At 41.1% G+C, this 18,977-nt stretch overlaps 1 protein-coding gene across 4 annotated transcripts in view; it reads right to left on the minus strand.

Moving 5' to 3' along the window:
* Positions 1–18,977, minus strand: part of ATXN1 (ataxin 1) — a 432,593-nt gene that overhangs the window by 206,920 nt on the left and 206,696 nt on the right. For all 4 annotated transcript variants that reach the window (XM_077492233.1, XM_077492231.1, XM_077492234.1 and 1 more), the window contains exon 3: positions 11,471–11,538. The gene's annotated coding sequence lies outside the window, so the exon portion shown is untranslated. The remainder of the gene's footprint in view (positions 1–11,470; positions 11,539–18,977) is intronic.

Here is an 18,977-nt window from a genome sequence, read left to right on the forward strand (position 1 = left end):
CAATTTACGTTCGCTTAGGAAAAGAAAACTGAAACTTGAGCATTTTTCAGAATTCAAAATTCTCAGTGCAAGAAAACTGGGCTAGCTTTGTGTAATATATACAGGAGATAAAAAAAATAAAAATGAAAATAAAATTTAAAAAAAAACCCAGAGGAAAGGAAAGCATCCGTGTTGAACATAGTGATTAAAATAAAAGCAAAAATGATGTGAAGGAGAGGAAAGAAGTGTTTTAAAGCCAAGGGGGCTTCTACATTCAGATGCAAAGTCTACATACGCCTGCATTTGCTAGAGTTTAATCCTGACTAGTACCACCCTAAAGAAGCTACAAACTAATAGTTACACTCATTCAACTATTTTGTTGTTTGCAACATCCCTCCAGGATAGTATAAAAAAGACTGGGTTAACTTTGTGTACCATATACAGGAGATGATAAAATAAAGGAAAATAAAAAAAACATCTGTTGCACATAGTAACTAAAGTAAAAGAAAAAAACTGAAGGCACTCATATGTGAAGTTGGAGAGGAAACCAATTTTTCAAAGCCAAAAATGGCATCTATATTCAGATGTGGACTTTGCATATGCCTGCGGTTTCAAGAGTTCAATCCTAACTAGATCCACCCTACAGAAGCTGTACAACCAGCGTCTGTTCAACCAATCTCCAGCTATCAATTAGACAGTGCAGGTTACAAATAAAAGAAATTAAACATAAACAACAGACAGACAAAATGACAAAAAAACAACAAAAAAACAAACAAAAAAACAACAGTAATATAAAGTGAATGCGAGTAATATGATTTTCATTTGTCAAAAGCAGTACATAATAATGAGACTGTCAGGTGTTATGCTTTAGCAAGTCAACAAGATCACACTTCGGAAAAATATAAGTAATGACATTATCCACAATAATCAGATGCTTTCTTTCAGTTGGTTCCTTATAAAAAATAGATTGGTTGCTATTTACAACACCTCTTTTTCCCAAAGTTTTATAAATAAGAGGTCTGAGTCTATTATTCAAAGTGTACATTGGCTGTATATAAAAAAAAGTCTACATAAAAAAGTTACTAATGCAATTGATATGATTAATGAGTACATAAAATACATGTTTTGTGGTTACAATATGTTACAATATAAAGGACATAGAAAACTGACTTACCAGTACCCCTCCTGTTCACATTTGCCACACGCTAAAACTGTCCGTTTTCCGGGTGTGAGCTGGTCTCCATTTTGTGACATTTGTGGGGGTCAGTGCCTTGCATTGTTACAGCACAAGGCACAGTTTACCTTTTAATTAACTTATTGAATTCTTAATGCAATAATCTTTTCACTTATATACACAGCAGCAGAGCTGCAGTGCAGAAAAGGATGACCAGCATAGATTGGGTGCAAAAATAGCAGGTACCATATATATTGTGAGCGTGTCCTAAAGGCAACGTTGTAAAATGCAACCCTGATTACCATTTCTATATCTACTAACAATCTTTTAAGAATGCTTTGTAATGACTACTTACATTAAAGATCCCCAATGTGGTCAATGTTGACCCCCAAGGGCTCACTAAGATGGCTGAGGGTCAAAAAGGGGTAAGTAAATGTACAGGGGATCAATTGGTGGAAGATAAACATAAAAAAGGACAATTGCAGTCAGTTAATCTTTCCAGACCTCTCTAAAGCTTCAAGCTTGTCCCTAGACCTGAAGGCATATAATAGTGAGGCAATGGGGTTGATTTACTAATGGGAAATAGACTGTGTACTTTACAAAGTGCAGTTTCACTCTGCAAGTGCAATTGCTTCAGAGCTTAGTAAATGAGCAGATGATCTGATGACTACCATCATCCAATCATGTGCAAGCAACAATGCTGTTTTTTAAAATTTTACTTGCAATGTGATTGGGTATTCTTTGCGAAGTGAAGATTTACCTCTGTTACTAAGCTCTGGAGAAACTGCACTTGCAGAGCAGAGTGCAACTGCAATTTGCAAAGTGCAGCCTATTTGCCTTTAGTAAATCAACCCCAACGGTTCAAGAGCATCTCAAATCTCACAGAAAAACTACATTATAACATAATGCCAAAACTCTTCAGTGAAAATTTAGAAGATAAACTCCCAAACGTTGATTGCCATATTTATTGGCATATAACACACACTTTCCCCTCCCTTAAAATCAGAGAAAAATCATGTCTATGTGTTAAACGCCGAACGGCTGCCTCGGAGGGGAAGGAGGGAATGAGCACCACCGAAATAGATAGAGCTGAATCTCTGTGTACTCAGCTCTGCTCGCAGTCATGCCCAGTCCCACCTCCTAGCATTGACGTCCCGCCATTGGACCGGTGTTATGCCCATCATAAGAGTCGGGCCAAGGGCCAGGACTGGGCGGGACTGCTAGCCCAGCCGAGTACACAGGAGATCCGGCTCTGTTTATTTTTGGCAATAACAAGGCTGCAGATGCACACTGATCATGCTGCAATGATGGGCAAGGCTGCAGATGGGCACTGATCAGACTGCAATGATTGGCAAGGCTGCAGATGGGCACTGATCAGACTGCAATGATTGGCAAGGCTGCAGATGGGCACTGATCAGACTGCAATGATTGGCAAGGCTGCAGATGGGTACTAATCAGGCTGCAGATGGGCACTAATCAGGCTGCAATGATGGGCAAGGCTGCAGATGAGCACTGATCATGCTGCAATGATGGGCAAGGCTGCAATGATGGGCACTGATAAGGCTACAATGATTGGCAATGGCAAGGCCGCAGATGTGCACTGATAAGGCTGCATTGGTGGGCACTGACCATTATTTTGCTTCAAAGTAGTTTATTTAAAAAAAAAAGTTTTTTTCCTGAAACTTCCCTCTTAAATTGAAGGTGCGTGTTATACGTCGATAAATACAGTAATATGAAAATAACGCACTAAATACTACATATTATATATATATATTTATATATTTTATTTTTTTTACACACACACAGTATATACTGTTTGATCTAGGTGTTATTTCTAGCATTACATCAACACACTTTACTTGGAACAACACTGGAAGCTTTCATACATGTTCCTGTGTGGGCCATTGCTTCTCCAAAGAAAGTAATGATATTCAGAAGCCTTCGATTGCACTGTGGTGCAGTGGGGGAAACAATAAAAGGCTCACCCAACCAAATAGGCAGGAAGCAGCTGCAACCACTGAATCAAGCCCGTAAGGATTAACAGCACATAATACTTTCACTATAAAAAAATATAGAAATAGAAAAATAGAAAAAAAAAATAGAAAATAGAAAAAAATATCAGGTCATCTTTCTTTGTTTTAATGAACAGTCTAAAATGAAAAAGTCTTCTCTTTCAAGTATTCTTGAATCCAAGCAAATAGCATATTATATATTAAGCCCTGGATAAACATACATAACCACTACTGAATCTATAGATAATATCCAAACTTAGTGGACCACTGGGAGCCTGAGCCAGCTGCTACTGCCTCTTTCACAGCCCGGCACTCCAGGGAGCAATGGAGGAGCAGAGCTAGTGACTAATCAGTGAAGACCCCCCCCCCCCCCCCTGCAAAGGATATGGGGAAGAGGGGAATCAACCAAGCATATCAAAAAGCTATGACCATGATCATAACTGCAAGCTGAAAATGCCATTCACATATAATACCCTTGAAGTGTGAAGTTAGGGTCTACTATCTTCAACTGAAATGTGCTCAAAGTCAAATAGCAGGAGGAAAGCTTTGGGGTACTCTGCAGAACACTGTTAGTGGATCATTTAAGTGGCTGTATACCTCTGACATGAAAAATTCAGTTCTGTTCCTCAGCTATCTGCATAAGTCATTTCTGACCAGGTATGCTGACAAAGGGATGGAAGGAAGGGGTGAGGGCCTCCAGCACATAGCCTGTTATTAACAGCCTCAGTTGTGCAAGTTTCTCTATGGGATTGTGTAGAGGAGGATGTGTTCTTCTTCTCCATTCAGGTCTCAGATTACACTCATCTCTCCTCTCTCTGCTGTATACTTTAAATGGATGTACAGAAGACATGGCTACAGATAAACAGGTACAACTTATGTAGGAGGATTTGTTTTAAATTCTCTGTAGACACCTTATGGGATAATATGTAAAGGCAGCCCATACATTAGTCTTTATTTTCCAAAAGGTTGGACAAAAAAAAAAACTGACCCTATTCCCCCATACACATATTAAAGTGAATGGGGGAATCCTCCTGCTAAGCTATTGTATTCTGACAGCGGGGAGACTTCCCCAAACACCCCATCACATTCGGGGGACAGTACTGCTGACGAACTTGACCCACTCACGGGGCTGTACTACATCCACCCTGCATTGCACATGGTTCTGACTTAAGGGGGCTGTAAACCTTTGTGTTTTTTCACCTTAATGCATCCTATGCATTAAGGTGAAAAAACAGCTGGCAGTAACCGGCCCCCAGTCACCCCCGTTTTACTTACCTGAGCCCTAGAACCTCACCCAATGGGGATGAGCTGTCTCTCTGCCCGGGGTTCTCGGCTCTTGATTGGATAGATTGATAACAGGTCAGCCAGTGGCTCCCACTACTGTCAATCAAATCCAATGATGTGGGCACTGTGGGGAGGGGCCAAGTCCAGAATTGGGCGGCTATGGTCACCAAATGCTGGGGCGTGCCTACAAGGTAATCCCCCAGTAGAACACTTCGCCCAGGAGGTTATCTGATGTGGGGAGGAGCTGCGAGAGACGCTGGGGGACCCCAGAAGAGCAGGTTCAGGGCCACTGTGCAAAATGAGCTGCACAGTGGAGGTAAATATGATATGTTTGTTATTTAGAAAAAAAAAAAAAACCCTTACAATCACTTTAAGGGCTTACAACTACTTTAAAGCTGGACAACAGGGTAACTAAATATTGTCTAAATACAAGAGGCATGTGTATTCTTACTTGAACCCTGGTATACCTATTGTATTTTTCTTCAAATCTGTGCAATTATCCACGGTGAAACTTTGCCTCTGTGCAGGATATTCCTGCATTAAAACCAGTCACTGCTGCTGTCTTTCCACGTGCACGATGACTTCCTGCAGTTTTCAGCAGATTATTATTATTATTATACAGGATTTATATAGCATCAACAGTTTGTGCAGCGCTTAATAAAGCTTGTGATGGAGCTGCTGGTACCTTCCCACAGCTCTGCTCTATGCACAGGCTATGTACAGCACAATGATGATGTCACCACTACTTTTGCTAGATAATTTCTGGCTTTGCAAAGGCATTAGGCCCCCACAAGGATATAAATCCTTTGTGGCTATCAAGGAATATATTTAATGAAAGTTTTTGCGCTCTGATTTGGGCTTTAACACAGTTCATGGATTTGTTTGCCCTGTTTTAATACATACATATTAGGGCTCATTCAGATGGCAGAATAGTGCTACGTGCAGAGCCAATAGCAGATGCATGTGTATCCACCTTGGAGCTGCGTGGGGGCAGCCTCAAGAAGTGGATGCACCCGCAGTGCCAGTACGGACACAAATGCATGTCAAAGTTTGACATGTGGGCAGGGGCATAGATCTGAAAGTGTGTTCGGATCCGTGTACCCACTTCTGCTCACATGTCAAATTTCGACATGTGATTATGTCCGTGCCATCACTGCATATACATCACTTATAGCTCCCAACTGTCCCTGATTTCGAGGGACTGTCCCAGATTTGGAACAAAGTCTCTCTGACCCTCATTCCTCATTTGTTCCTCACTTTGGTCTGATCCATATAATTGTATATAAAATGCACTATTTATCTTTCAAAAAATGTTTCCCGCTGCTAAACCTTTCATCCAATTTCTAAATTGCTGCATTTGTAAACTTAAGAAGCCAATATAAAGGAATATTAGTGGTAAAAATAGAACACATGTGGGTTTAACTAATACTTTTTTGGGATAATTCTCCTTTAAGAGGGCGTGGCATGGGTGTGTGTCCTATGTCTACATACATTTGCTAATTGGTGTCCCTCGCCCCCATCTCAAAAAGTTGGGAGGTATGCGATCACTTCTATTGGCTGCCAGCAAGCAGCACCAATGTGGATGCACATTCAGCAGCTGTGCCCAGAGGATAGCACTAATCTGCCATCAGAATGAGCCTTTACAAGCAGTCTGTATGTGATTTCTATATAAAGAGATCAGTCACAGTCATCTGCATTACTACACAGTGGAAACCGTCCACTGACTATTTAAAGCGGGAGTCTGCCGGGAGTCCGCCGTTTTTTTTTTTTAAAAGCCAGCAGCTACAAATACTGCAGCTGCTGACTTTTAAAATAGTGACACTTACCCGCCCAGCGCGTCCGCGATATCGGCACCGGAAGCCGATCTCTCAATCGTCTCTCGGGTGCTGCCGCCGCCATCTTTGGTATGGGAATCAGGAAGTGGAGCCTTTCGACTTCATTTCCCGGTTCCCTACTGCGCATGCGCGAGTCGCGCTGCGCAATGAGGATGATCCCCTGTGTCTCTGGGATCCCTGTGTTTCCCAGCAGGCAGCGGGGGACTTTCGGAAAGGGGCGTAGATTCTGCGGAAAGGGGCGTACCTTCTGCAGAATCTACGCCGGAAGTGGGTGCAGATACCTGTACTGTACAGGTAACTGCACCCCCCTCCCCCCTGAAAGGTGCCAATTGTGGTGCCAGAGGGGGGGAGGATTCCAATGAGCGAAAGGTCCACTTTAGGGTGGACCTCCGCTTTAAAGCAGTATTAAACCCAAAAAACAAAACATGTAATATTCTGCAGTTTACCAAGATATGGTGGCTGCATTTGGTTTTTCTATTATTTTTTTTTCCTTTATTTTCACCGGTAAGAAGTTTTATATACTCTTTCATGTGATTGAGTATCCTTAGCACTGCAGTCTTACTAGATCATTCATGTACAGTACTTGCCTTTGAAAACTGACATTTTGTGTAAAACTTTTGTTCCTGTTACATTAACTCATGACAAAAAGAGAGATGATAATTGTCTATTATGGCTTAAAGTATAGGATTTGCTAAACCTAACAGCAGCATTTTGAATTTTGAAATCTCTATAATCAGACAAGATAATTGTTGTAAATGTTTCAATATACCCAGTTGAATACAATAATCTTAATCTAAAGCGTTTTCAGAAGTGAAGAAATTCTGCCGTCAGTATTTTCATTGTGATATGTAAACCTATGTAACACAGCACTCTGAATAAAGATTTCTTGCAAAATAACTGCAATAATATACATACCTCTCAACTTTTTGTTGGGATTGAGGGACACCTATCAGCAAAAGTATGTAGGCATAGGACACGCCCCTTGCCACGGCCTCTTGAAGGAGAATTGTGCAAATAAACAAGATTGGTTAAAGCCACAAGTGCTTTTTACCACTACTATTTCTTTATATTGGCTTTTGGAAATTACAAATGCAGCAATTTAGAAATCAGATGAAAGGTTTAGTGCTGGAAAATACTTTTTGATAGATAAAAAGTGAATTTTCATATAGAACTACCGTATTTATCGGCGTATAACACGCGCCGGCGTATAACACGCACCCCAAGTTTAGGAGGGAATTTTGTGGAAAAAACTTTTAGGAGGGAAATTTAAGGGAAAAACTTACATTTAAATGCCCATCAATGCAGCCTTATCAGTGTCCATCTGAAGCCTTGTCAGCGTCATTTGCAGCCTTGTCATGCAGCCTGTCCTCATTGCAGCGTTGTCATGCAGCCTTGTCATGCAGCTTGTCCGTCGTTGTAGCCTTAGTGCATTAGTGATGTCCGCTTATTTTTTTTTAAATGGCGCCGCCGAGATGTCCTGTGTATCTCGGCGGCGCCCGGAAGTTCTTGGCGGCTTTCTCGGTGGCTTTCGGCCGCCTCGGTCCTTCTTCGCTGAGAAGGTTCGAGAACGGCCGAAAGCCGCCGAGAAGGGCCGAGGCGACCAAAAGCCGCCGAGAAGGGCCAAGGCGACCAAAAGCCGCCGAGAAGTTCCGAGAGCAGCCGAAAGCCGCCGAGAAGGGCCGAAGGCAGCCGAAAGCCGCGAGAAGGGCCAAAGGCGGCTGAAAGCCGCTCAGAGACCAAAAAATTGTGCGGAAATCGCGGAGTATCGGTGTATAACACGCACCCGCGATTTTCCCCTGATTTTAAGGGGAAAAAGGTGCGTGTTATACGACGATAAATACGGTATATAGATCAGACCAAAATGAGGAACATATGAGGAGGAAAGAGGGACAGTGTTCCAAATCAGGGACAGTCGCTCCAAATCAGGGCCAGTCTCTCGAAATCAGGGACAGTCCCTCGAAATCAGGGACAGTTGGGAGCTCTGCGTATGATTGATGGTTACATACAGTACAGAGGGGATTGTCCCAGCTTGGTCACATGGAAGCAGTGAAATGGTCCTCTAATTGGGGTCACTCGGAGTGTACACAGGGCATCCTTTCCTTGCTTCCAATGTCTAAAAGGAATGGTAGGGAGCAAAGGAAAAGCTCCCATGTAATGCAGGGAAAGCTGGCCTTACAGCAAACTTGTTTGTTTGCCACAAGAGGCCCAAAACCATAGCTCCCAACTGTCCCTGATTTCGCAGGACTGTCCCTGATTTCGAGCAATGTCCCTTTGTCCCTCTTCCCTCCTCATTTATCCCTCATTTTAGTCTGTTCTGTATAGTTGTATATAAAATGCACTTTTTATCTTTCAAAAAGTGTTTCCCGGTGCTAAACCTTTCATCCAATTTCTAAATTGCCGCATTTCATTTGTAAATATCCAAAGCCAGTATAAAGGAATAGTAGTGGTAAGGAAAAGCACTTGTGGGTTTAACTAATATTTTTTTTGTATAATTCTCCTTTAAGTGGGTGTGGTAGGGGGTGTGTCCTATGCCATATACTTTTGCTAATAGGCGTCCCTCGTTCCTATCTAAAAAGTTGGGAGGTATGCCAAAACACCAATATGATATGCATGCCTAAAAATCTGAGGGGGGTCTGATATTTTTTTTACATTTTAGCAGCAAAGTGATCATTGCAAATCATACTTTTAAAACTGGACTACTGGAACTAGAAAACAAACAATTCATAAACTGGTCCTAATCTACACCCAACACTTGGGGCTTGTTCACGCCAATTGTGATGCAGGAAACCTTGCCACGTGGCCCACGCCATACAGAAACACACTCTCTTGTTAGATGAAGTACAATTGTTAATGGCACCCAAAACTCACCCAGCAAATATGTGTGTGTTGCAGTCACCAGAATGAATGGTACCGCAGCACCATGCATTTTGCTGCAGCGTGATTTTAAAAGCCACAACTGCTGTATTTTTTTTTGCTCGTTCATGCTCGTTTGGCAGCCACTGAAATGAATAGAGAGTCAAAAACATCCTGCTTGGGAATGAGCACAAATACGCACATTGTGATGTAAATCGGCCCTTAACCACTTGACCTCCAGAATATTTTATCCCCTTAATGACCAGGCCATTTTTTGCCATAAGGTGCTCCTTTACTTTAACTGATATTTGAGCGGCCATGCAACGATGTACCCAAATTAAATTTATATAATTTTTTCCCACAATTATACCTTTCTTTTGATGGTATTTGATCACCTTTTATTGTTTGCGCTATAAACAAAGAAAGATCGACAATTAAAAAAAAAAATAATAATATTTTTTTTACTTTCTGCTATAAAAAATCCCAATAAGCGGATATGTTTTTGAAAAAGTTATAGCATCTACAAACTATGGGATATTTATTTATTTATTTATTTTTATGCTACTAATGGTGTGATCAGTGACTTATAGCGCTGGACTGTGATATAGACAGTCTGACACCAACCAAATTTTTGACACTTTGTGGGAGCCAGTGACACCAACACAGTGATCAGTGCTAAACATATGCACTGTCACTGTACTAATGACACTGACTGGGAAGTGGTCAAACATCTAGGATGATCAAAGGGTTAAATAAGTGCCTAATCAGTGTTTTTGTGTACTATGTGTGCTGTTTTTACTAAGGGATCTGATGGATTTTATTTCCCTGCATTGCAGCTGACAGAACAGTGCTCTGCCTTGTTTACATATGCAGAGCTCTGTTCTGTGTTTCTCCACGCAAATCAATAGGTGTTGGTGGACATCCATTGGCCGGCACCTGCTGATAGGCTTGTGCTGTGTCTAATCAAAGCACAGCCGCTGTGCTGGCGGCACATGCACACACTACCTGAAGTCCTGGATCATGTATTAGGTACGTGAGCCAATGCAGGAGAGCTACCCTGCCACTGTGAACATCGAATTGATGCAGTCGACAAGCGGTTGCATTGGAACTAAGCCAATCACTTTTAACTGTGTCTTCAAACATTCAGGGCATGCTGTGAATGATAATTGCCACCAGTGCTAGTGCTCTTAATTAAACTGTCAAACCATCAAATGGTTGGTGTCATAACTGATCACATGTGCGGCACCATGGCAACTGCAGATCAAGAAGAGGCTAAGATGGCAGCTTCCTTGGCTGTAAAGGAGAGGAGGGTTTAGTTCCACTTCAACTTGTTAAACGTTTTGAAAATTAATAAACTAAATTTGAATTTATAATTAAGGTTCTATTTCAAAGAACTCTGGACTAGTAACTGAAAAAGAATATAGGTAACGACCAAAAAAAAACCCAGTGCAAATGTTTATACACCATTTTCATGTCGGTAAAGGACATGGATATTATCTATGCCACTGGATATTGTGCCCCAAATTTGAACATACTAAATTTCTTTTATGTAGTTGCTGATGGCCAATCTATTTTTCTCTCCTTGATACACTCTTTCTTGTTTCCTCCTGTAATCCTTATCAGAAAAATTGGTCCAGTGAAAACAGTGAATCAGATGGGAATATGTGGTTTCCATGAGGACACAGAAAAGGCCCAAATGGAATAATTGCTTCAAGAACCAAGACAGCTGAAACGTTAAACGTTCTTTTTGAAGAGATTATGGCCTGCAGAGAGAATACATGAAAACCATGGTTCTTTGACTCTCAGCTGTTCCCTATTATAGATTCATATCCACAATATAAGGAAAAAATAATGCTATAGTGCTACGCAAACAAGACTGACAAGAAAGAAGGAGGGCACATACTGTCAGGTCTAGGCACATAAAGGCTCACATGGCTTTAAAGACATTTGAGTTAATTTAGTAAAGAAATTAGAGTTGTTCCCAAGTATAATGGATGTTTACTAAGCTAGTAAGATGGTTGAAGCTGTGTTCACTATGAATATCCAATCATGTGCAAGAAAAAGAAAAAATTAGGAAAAAGGATTTGCTAGTAGATGATTAGGTATTTAAAGTGAACACAACTTAAATGTATTCGCTAACATTTCCTTTGCTAATAAACAGCCTCTATTAATTTACTGGGCCTGGGTAAACTATAAGTGGCCGTACAGATTCAGATAAATATGATGTCTTTTTAGACACATATTTAATAGGTTAAATCATATTATTATATTAAAAACATACCCAAAATGACATTTAAACAAAGATCATTTGAAATATGCATAGTATGACTTACCAGTCTCAGTATTCTTGGCATCACTGTATATGTGTAATTTATGAGGCTTGTCTACCATTTTCAGCACACTGTAAAACAAACACATGGCCAATGTATGAGTAGAAAATAAGCATACGTCATCATTCATAGTAGTAGCTTCAGCAGTCTATCCAATAACAAAAGACACTCCTGTCAAAATTCAAAGTACAACTAAAAGGTAAAACTTTTTTTTATTTTGGATAGAGAAAGAGAAGGTTATAACCCCATGCCAGTTTTGTTTGTCACCTTTTTCCCATTGGGGAGATTTCCTTTCACTTCCTATCCCATAGCCAAAACAGGATGGGAGAGGAAATTCATCCAGGGGAAGGAAAACCCTGGTTTCCACCAGAACTGGAGTCTCCCCAATGTTACCATTCACCTCAAATGTGTGGATGTCAATCACTCAATCAATTAATTCAGTTTATTCGTTCAGCCCACTGGCTGGATGAAAAAAAAAAAGCTGATTTTCAAGTTTTCTGTCACTTCCTGACAGCAAAATACAATTAACATTGCTAGGGGCTATAGCCATCGGCAGTGATCATATGCGAAAAATCCGACAGGCTGGCTGTACTGAAGCAGATTTTTTTTTACACTTTAATTTAAGAAATGTAATGAATGGATTCCATTCATAACAGTTGTCATTACTATTGAGATGTTGTGATTGGTCCACAGCTATCACATGGTACAGGGTGCTGTGATTGGCCCGGGCACCATGTGAAAGCTGTGGGCAAATCTCAGCATCACAATACTAAGTGCAATTGTTATGCATGAAACCCATACATAACAGTTGTGTTTACAATGTGATCATGTGGGAATACACAAAAAAAAAAAAAAGGTGTACTATAACAGTAAACCTAGGTCGGACTTTGAAGGCATAGGAAACAAGGAAAAGGTATGAAAATAAACACTATTTACTAGAAAATACACAACATGAATAGAACAGCAAAGAAAAATTAGAAATCATGTATATTGATACATAATGTGCAGTGAGCCCTTGTGTATCTACATGTTTCACCATTAGGTTTCTTCAGGATACAGTCAAGGTTCTACATATAGCAAATAAAGAGAATGGCCCTCACTGTCTTACAAAGAGATAAGTCTCCGGAAACTGGTTCGGAGGGTACCATCCCACTGGAAACCGGTTCTACTACACCGCTGGAAGGATCTATGCACAGATAGGTCAGGCCAATCCAATCTGCTAGTAACAGAAGAGCACAAAAAGCCAGACGGTTCCAGGGACAGGGGCAGAATAATGCACAGAAGGTGGACTCAGTGCCAAAGAGGGGAGCCAAATATGGGCTACAGATCGCACCAATCCACATGGACACCCACCAGAAAAATAGTCCAGATATGAGACAGAGATTGTCCACAATGTTTAGCAAAATTTTAATATTAAGACAATGATGTGTGGCCCCTGGGAGAAAGCCTTATGCTGAAATCTTCAGGACTTGTTAATCTCTCTGGTTGTTCGGCATTAACATCAGCAATGCTGTTCTCCCATAGGATTGATGGCACAACTAAGCTGATAGCAAAAAATTCCAACTGATGAATGCAGGTGCTATTCCTTAGAGAACTGTTGATACACCTGGCTGTTCTGAACCCAAGCTAGAGGTGTAAGATGGTTTTGATGGCTATGAACTAACATTAAGTGGACCCCTGGTTATGGACTTGCCAAATATCCCACCTTACTCACTCAGTCCCTCTTTGGTGAATCCCAAGGTCTAAGAGGCTGCTGGCTTCCTCCTATACAGGCTCAGATCTTGACTGTTAGGGTTAATTTAAACCCATCTGAGGCTGGAAAGGGTGTAATGCCGCGTACACACGACAGGACTTATGTCCGACAGACTTCCGAAGGAGTTCTGCCGGAGTTCTGCTGGAGTTCTGACAGAGTTCTGACGGACTTTCCGAATGAGCGGACTTGGCCACACACAATCACACCAAACTCCGACGGATTCGAACGTGATGACGTACGACTGGACTCGAATAAGGAAGTTCATAGCCAGTAGCCAATAGCTGCCCTACCGTCGGTTTTAGTCCGTCGGAATAGCATACACACGAGCGAATTTTTCGGTAGGAACTGGGTCCGGCGTAGTTCCGTCGGAAAAATTTGAAGCATGTTCCATTTTCTAAAGTCTGTCAGACTTTTGCGAATCAAAAGTCTGTTGCAGCCCACACACGATCGAATAGTCTGCCGGAATCATTCCGTCAGACTTTGGATGTTGAAAAGTCCGCTCGTGTGTACGGGGCTTAAGACTTCAGCTGCTCATTTTCTTTTCTACCTGCTCTCTCCTGTCCTTCCTTCTGCCCAGGGGCAAAGCACAGGGAACACTCCAGGCAACAGGACCCTAGACTCTGCTCTCTCACTGCCAGGCTCCTGAACATTTATGGCCTATCTCTCCACCTTCTGGACAGTGTCTACTCGAGATTGATGGAGACTCCATACATATTAAAGTGATTGTAAAGTCTGTTTTTTTTCTATTAAAATAACAACCATGTCATACTTACCTGCTCTGTGCAGTGGTTTTGCACAGAGCAGCCTAGATCCTCCTCTTCTCGGGTCCCTGGCTGGAGCTCCTGGCCCCTTCCTCCTGTTCCTTCATTCAGACATGGATCTGTGGTTTGGCTCCACCCCATCTCTCACCTGATTAGCTAACTGAGTTTGATTGACAGCAGCGGGAGCCAATGGCGCGGTTGCTGTGTCTCAGCCAATCAGGAGGGAGATTTCCGAATGGCTGAGGCACTCGTGGACATCGCTGTATTAGAGGGGGACTGAGGTAACTATTAGGGGGGCCTGCTGCACACAGAAGGATTTTTATCTTAAAGCAGAGTCCCAACTGTTAAAAAAAAAAAATTATTTGGGTGAATATCTTTATTTAAAAATTCTTATTAATAGCAATCATGTTTCTCTTTTCAATCGCTGCTCAATTGCCGATTTAATAGAGCAAGATATGTTTTATTCCTCATTCTTGGCAATTTCCATCATGATTGTGGGCATGTGAAGCCCACAAGCACTATTTTCCGGGCTCTGGTGCAGCTGAGCGACCAGCATGCACTGCCTGTTCTCGTGCATGCACAGTGCCGTACGCTTCTGACGTTGCCATCACAATGGGCGGCATCATTGGAAGTGCCCGCCCCCATTGTGATGACAAGCATCTCCCAGGAGCACTAACGAACAAGCACTTAGCAACAGGCATGAAAAGGTGAGGTGGGAGGTAACACAGACCCAGCCATTGGAGCTCTGCACAGCTAACAAAAGCTAATTAACCCCAGCTCCTTTGCCTACAGAGGAGCCCAACTAAATTTTCTTGTAAACCATTACTGGCAAATCATTGACCATCCCATTTACAGCTCTGCACTCTGTATGTAATGCAATCCTGGTATTTAATGACCCTTTAAGACCCTCCTACTGTTTTCATGAAATTTGACTGAACACACCCACTATTTGATGCTATTTGGAGGGTGTGTGTAGGGGGAGGGGTTTTGTGGGGCCATGGTTAAAAAAACCTATATATATATATATATATATATATATATATATATATATATATATATATATATATATATATATATATATATATATATATATATATATACACACACACACACTATTCTCAGACATATGTACTTTCTTCCTGTTATTGGTCTGGTTGTATTGTATGTCATGCCATCACTTTATCATATATAAAGTTACACTAATGACCTGCTGGTATGTCTGCATATTCTTAGAAATCACTTTTAGAAATCTATGCTGGGTGTATTAGCTGACAGTTATTTTGGGTGAGTTACTAGTTATTGTTCTAGAAAGGAATCATCTCTACATTCACTGGAGCCCTGGAGCCCTAGGTGGAGGCATTACCAATTATATATTCATCGTCCACTCTTCCTTTAGCGAAGGCTCTGGCTCAATAGGTTACCTGCAGGTTTACTCCATAACCTTTAGGGAGAGGGCAACTTCATATGACCCCCCCCTATAACAGGGCTACATCTGTATGTTTGTACAGTAATACTAGGGATTGCGAGTAACACGGTTAACGGGCGTTTCCCAATATGAGCTATTATTTTTTTAAATCCTGACTCGGTTTGTCTCACAAAATGAGCAGGATTCAAGCCTTTGCGGTGTGCAGTACCGCATTTGGCCAGAGGTGCGGGGGCACCAGTGACATTCGGAGCCACTCGGATGCACTCGGATGGACTCGGATGGACTCCGTTCCCGAGTCTTTCCAAGCCTCCCCGAGTGTTTCCGACTGCATCCGAGCGGCTCAGAGCGGTTTCCAAGTGTTTCCAAGTATATCCAGCGCCCCCCCACCTCTGGCCACATGCGGTACTGCATTCCATAGAAGTCACTGTGGAACAAATTATCTGAGTTTCCATTGACTTCTATGGGGAAACTCGTTTTGATATATGAGTGCTTTAGATTACAAGCATTCTTCTGGAACGAATTATGCTCGTAATCCAAGATTTCACTGTAGTAAAATATCTATTTATTACTTTACTTTCACATATTCAGTCACGAAAAAAAAACGAATTTGTTAATACTGCTACTGACTAGTAAACTATAGATAATACAAGTAATCTTTATGGTCTGACATTATAAAATATAACACGATCTTGTCTACATATGCATGGAATGCAATTTGTATAACAAAGACAGTTATGTGTATAAATCAGCCTAACTGCCATAATCAAACTCCCCTCTTATGGCTGTCAAGCCTTGCGGTTATTGTTCCATTATTTTACCTGCAAAGTTTCTCTTCTCTTTAAAACTCTCAATTTGATGATGCAAAGCTGAATGCATCCAGTCATTACATAAAGAAATCACTGATGCGACATTGCTCAGCACAGGAAAAATGTGACTAGTGTATGGAAAGCTGCTTCCTACAGCAAAGTTCACATTTGCTTTTCATTTGCTTTAAAGTGGATCTGCTATGCAAAACTGAAAACTCTTCCACCGGATAAAGCGCAATGTAAAGCTATTGTTATAGGTCTCATTAAAGAAAACATCAGCCATAACATTTAGTTGATCCATCCTTATATATGAAATGACACTGCCAACGTCATTGCACTAAACATTGGGAGATCCTTGAGAGCAAATCAACACCCTGTGATGCATGCTGGGTAATTACTGCACAAGCAAAATTGTCAGTGTGTCATTGAGGATGTATTATGTAGAACTAATTTATAAAAATTATAGGAGGCTTTTTAATTAAAACACAAGGCTAAAGTTTTTTAAAGGTAAACTTAAAAAAAAAATCTGTGGCTGCGATACTCACCTTCAGTCCACAGCTGTCTCTGCAGTACCAGTTTTCTGTGACAAAGTATCCTTTCAGGTTTATTGACACCCAGTTTCATTAAACTTGGGTGACTAAGGGCAGACAGGGCACCATGGCGCTACTCCCTGAGGGGGGCGCCACCATGGCAGCCTGTACTCTCAGGCCCCTTTCACAGATACAGACCATTCCTTCATTTTTCATCCATCCATTGACGGATGAAAAACGGACATCAATGCATTCCTATGGAAAAAACGGATGGAAATGGATGATGATTTAAATTATTTTATTTAATTTAGTGGCAGGCCCGAAAGACAGCTCCTTCTCGGTGCTATGAAGTATAGGAAAAAAAGGCAGGCAATTACATTTAAAAGTGATGGTCAGCGTTGGCACTGTGTCTACTGCTCTTCTGCTCTTCTTGCACACACTGCCCCCCCCCCTCCCCAAAGAGGATATGTCACATATCCACTATTACATACTATTGGTCCCCTATGTGATAGCAATAAAATCATAAGTAACAAAAAAAACACATGAAAAGTAAACGATTAATTAATTAATCATTAAAAAAAGATCTCGATTCAACCCCCCTCACGATCTTACCTGGCATTTCCCTGATTCTATGTAAAAAGTACTGTCAAAAAAAGACATTCCTCAGTGCAGAGAGATAGAAAAGAGATACTATTGCATCTCTCAGTTCTTTTAGATCAAAGGTGTGAACATTGGTCTGTAAATGAGGTCAGTTTAACCACTTAAAGGCGAACCCTTTTTTCTGACACTTGTTACTTACAAGTTAAAATCAGTATTTTATTCTAGAAAATTACTTAGAATCCCCAAACATTAAATATAAATATATATATATATATATATATATATATATATATATATATATATATATATTAGCAGAGACCCTAGAGAATAAAATGGACCTTCTTGCAATATTTTATGTCGTATGGTATTTGTGCGGTGGTCTTTCAAAAGCAATTTTTTGGGGAAAAAATACACTTCCATGAATTAAAAGAAAACTAAACAGTAAAGTTTGGCAATTTTTTTTGTATAATGTGAAAGGCGTTGTTACGTCACAAGAATCACGATCTTTATTCTAAGCAAAAGTATTGTGATTCTCATTTTATCCAGAATCGTGCAGCTCTAATGTAAACCAAAAATTTGACTCAAGTGGTTAAGTGGATGTAAAGAACTGATGTAAACTGATCCATTTTTTTTCTTTGAACTGATGAAACAAACTGGAGGCATGTGTGAAAGGGACCTTAGTGCACTGATGCAGAGTGGTGTTGCTGTTGTCGGTGTTGGTGTTCTCTAGGACTGCCCATTGCCGGGAGAAGACTCAAAAGAAAGAGGACCCAGGTTGCCACAAAACTGGCCAGAAGACATCAGTAAAAAGTAAGTATATATATATAAAAAAAACAAGAATGTTAACTTTGAAAAATGAATGATCTGAGCTCAATAAATTATAGGAGAAGTGTGGGAATGTAAAAAAAAGAAACATACCTACCTGCTGCAGCATCGGTCCAATACTGCAAGCTGTCCCCCTCAAGCTCTAAGGCTGAGAACTGAATAATCATTTGAGCGCTGATCACTCTTCACTGAGCCAGTCACCGTTCTCTGTTCTGCCACTTCAGCTCTCACAAGAGTGCCAGGTTGGGGAGGGGGGCACAAGTGGCTGGCTCAGGCTCTCAGTGCTGCGCTGAGAACCTGAACCAGCTGTCTGTAAGGCATCTGGGTGGATCCTGACATTATTCTCGGGATCCCTCCAGAGTCTGGAGCAGGTCTGTGACATCAGCCGACAGCAGACTTTAAGCTGCTGTTGGCCGATTCTGGCTCACAGGAGTAATGGCACTCCAGTTACCCACGGGAGAAGTATGACCAGCTTTGGATGAGTAAAGTTGTTTTTACTTTGCGATCATAAAAAAGAATGTTTTTTGCACATGATTAGGTGACTGTAGGGAACATTGCTTCTCTATATTTACTAACATTAGGGAGCAGTCACTTTGCAAAGTGAATTTGTATTAGAACAGAACAGTCTCTGCTTCTTTGGTAAATCATCCATCAGGGCTGCTTACACTCCCATCCAAGCTCATACATATTTATATTTTTCTTGATTATAGCAGATTCATTCACATGAGCAATGAAAATAGACAGGTATCACAAGCTAAATTACAAACGTAATGTGCTGTTATGTGTAAGTGACAGGGAGGGCCATATTT

Source organism: Lithobates pipiens, unplaced genomic scaffold (assembly GCF_037356315.1).
Source record: "Lithobates pipiens isolate NorthernLeopardFrog02 unplaced genomic scaffold, aLitPip1_a1.2 Scaffold_19, whole genome shotgun sequence".
Taxonomy (NCBI): Eukaryota; Metazoa; Chordata; class Amphibia; order Anura; family Ranidae; genus Lithobates; species Lithobates pipiens.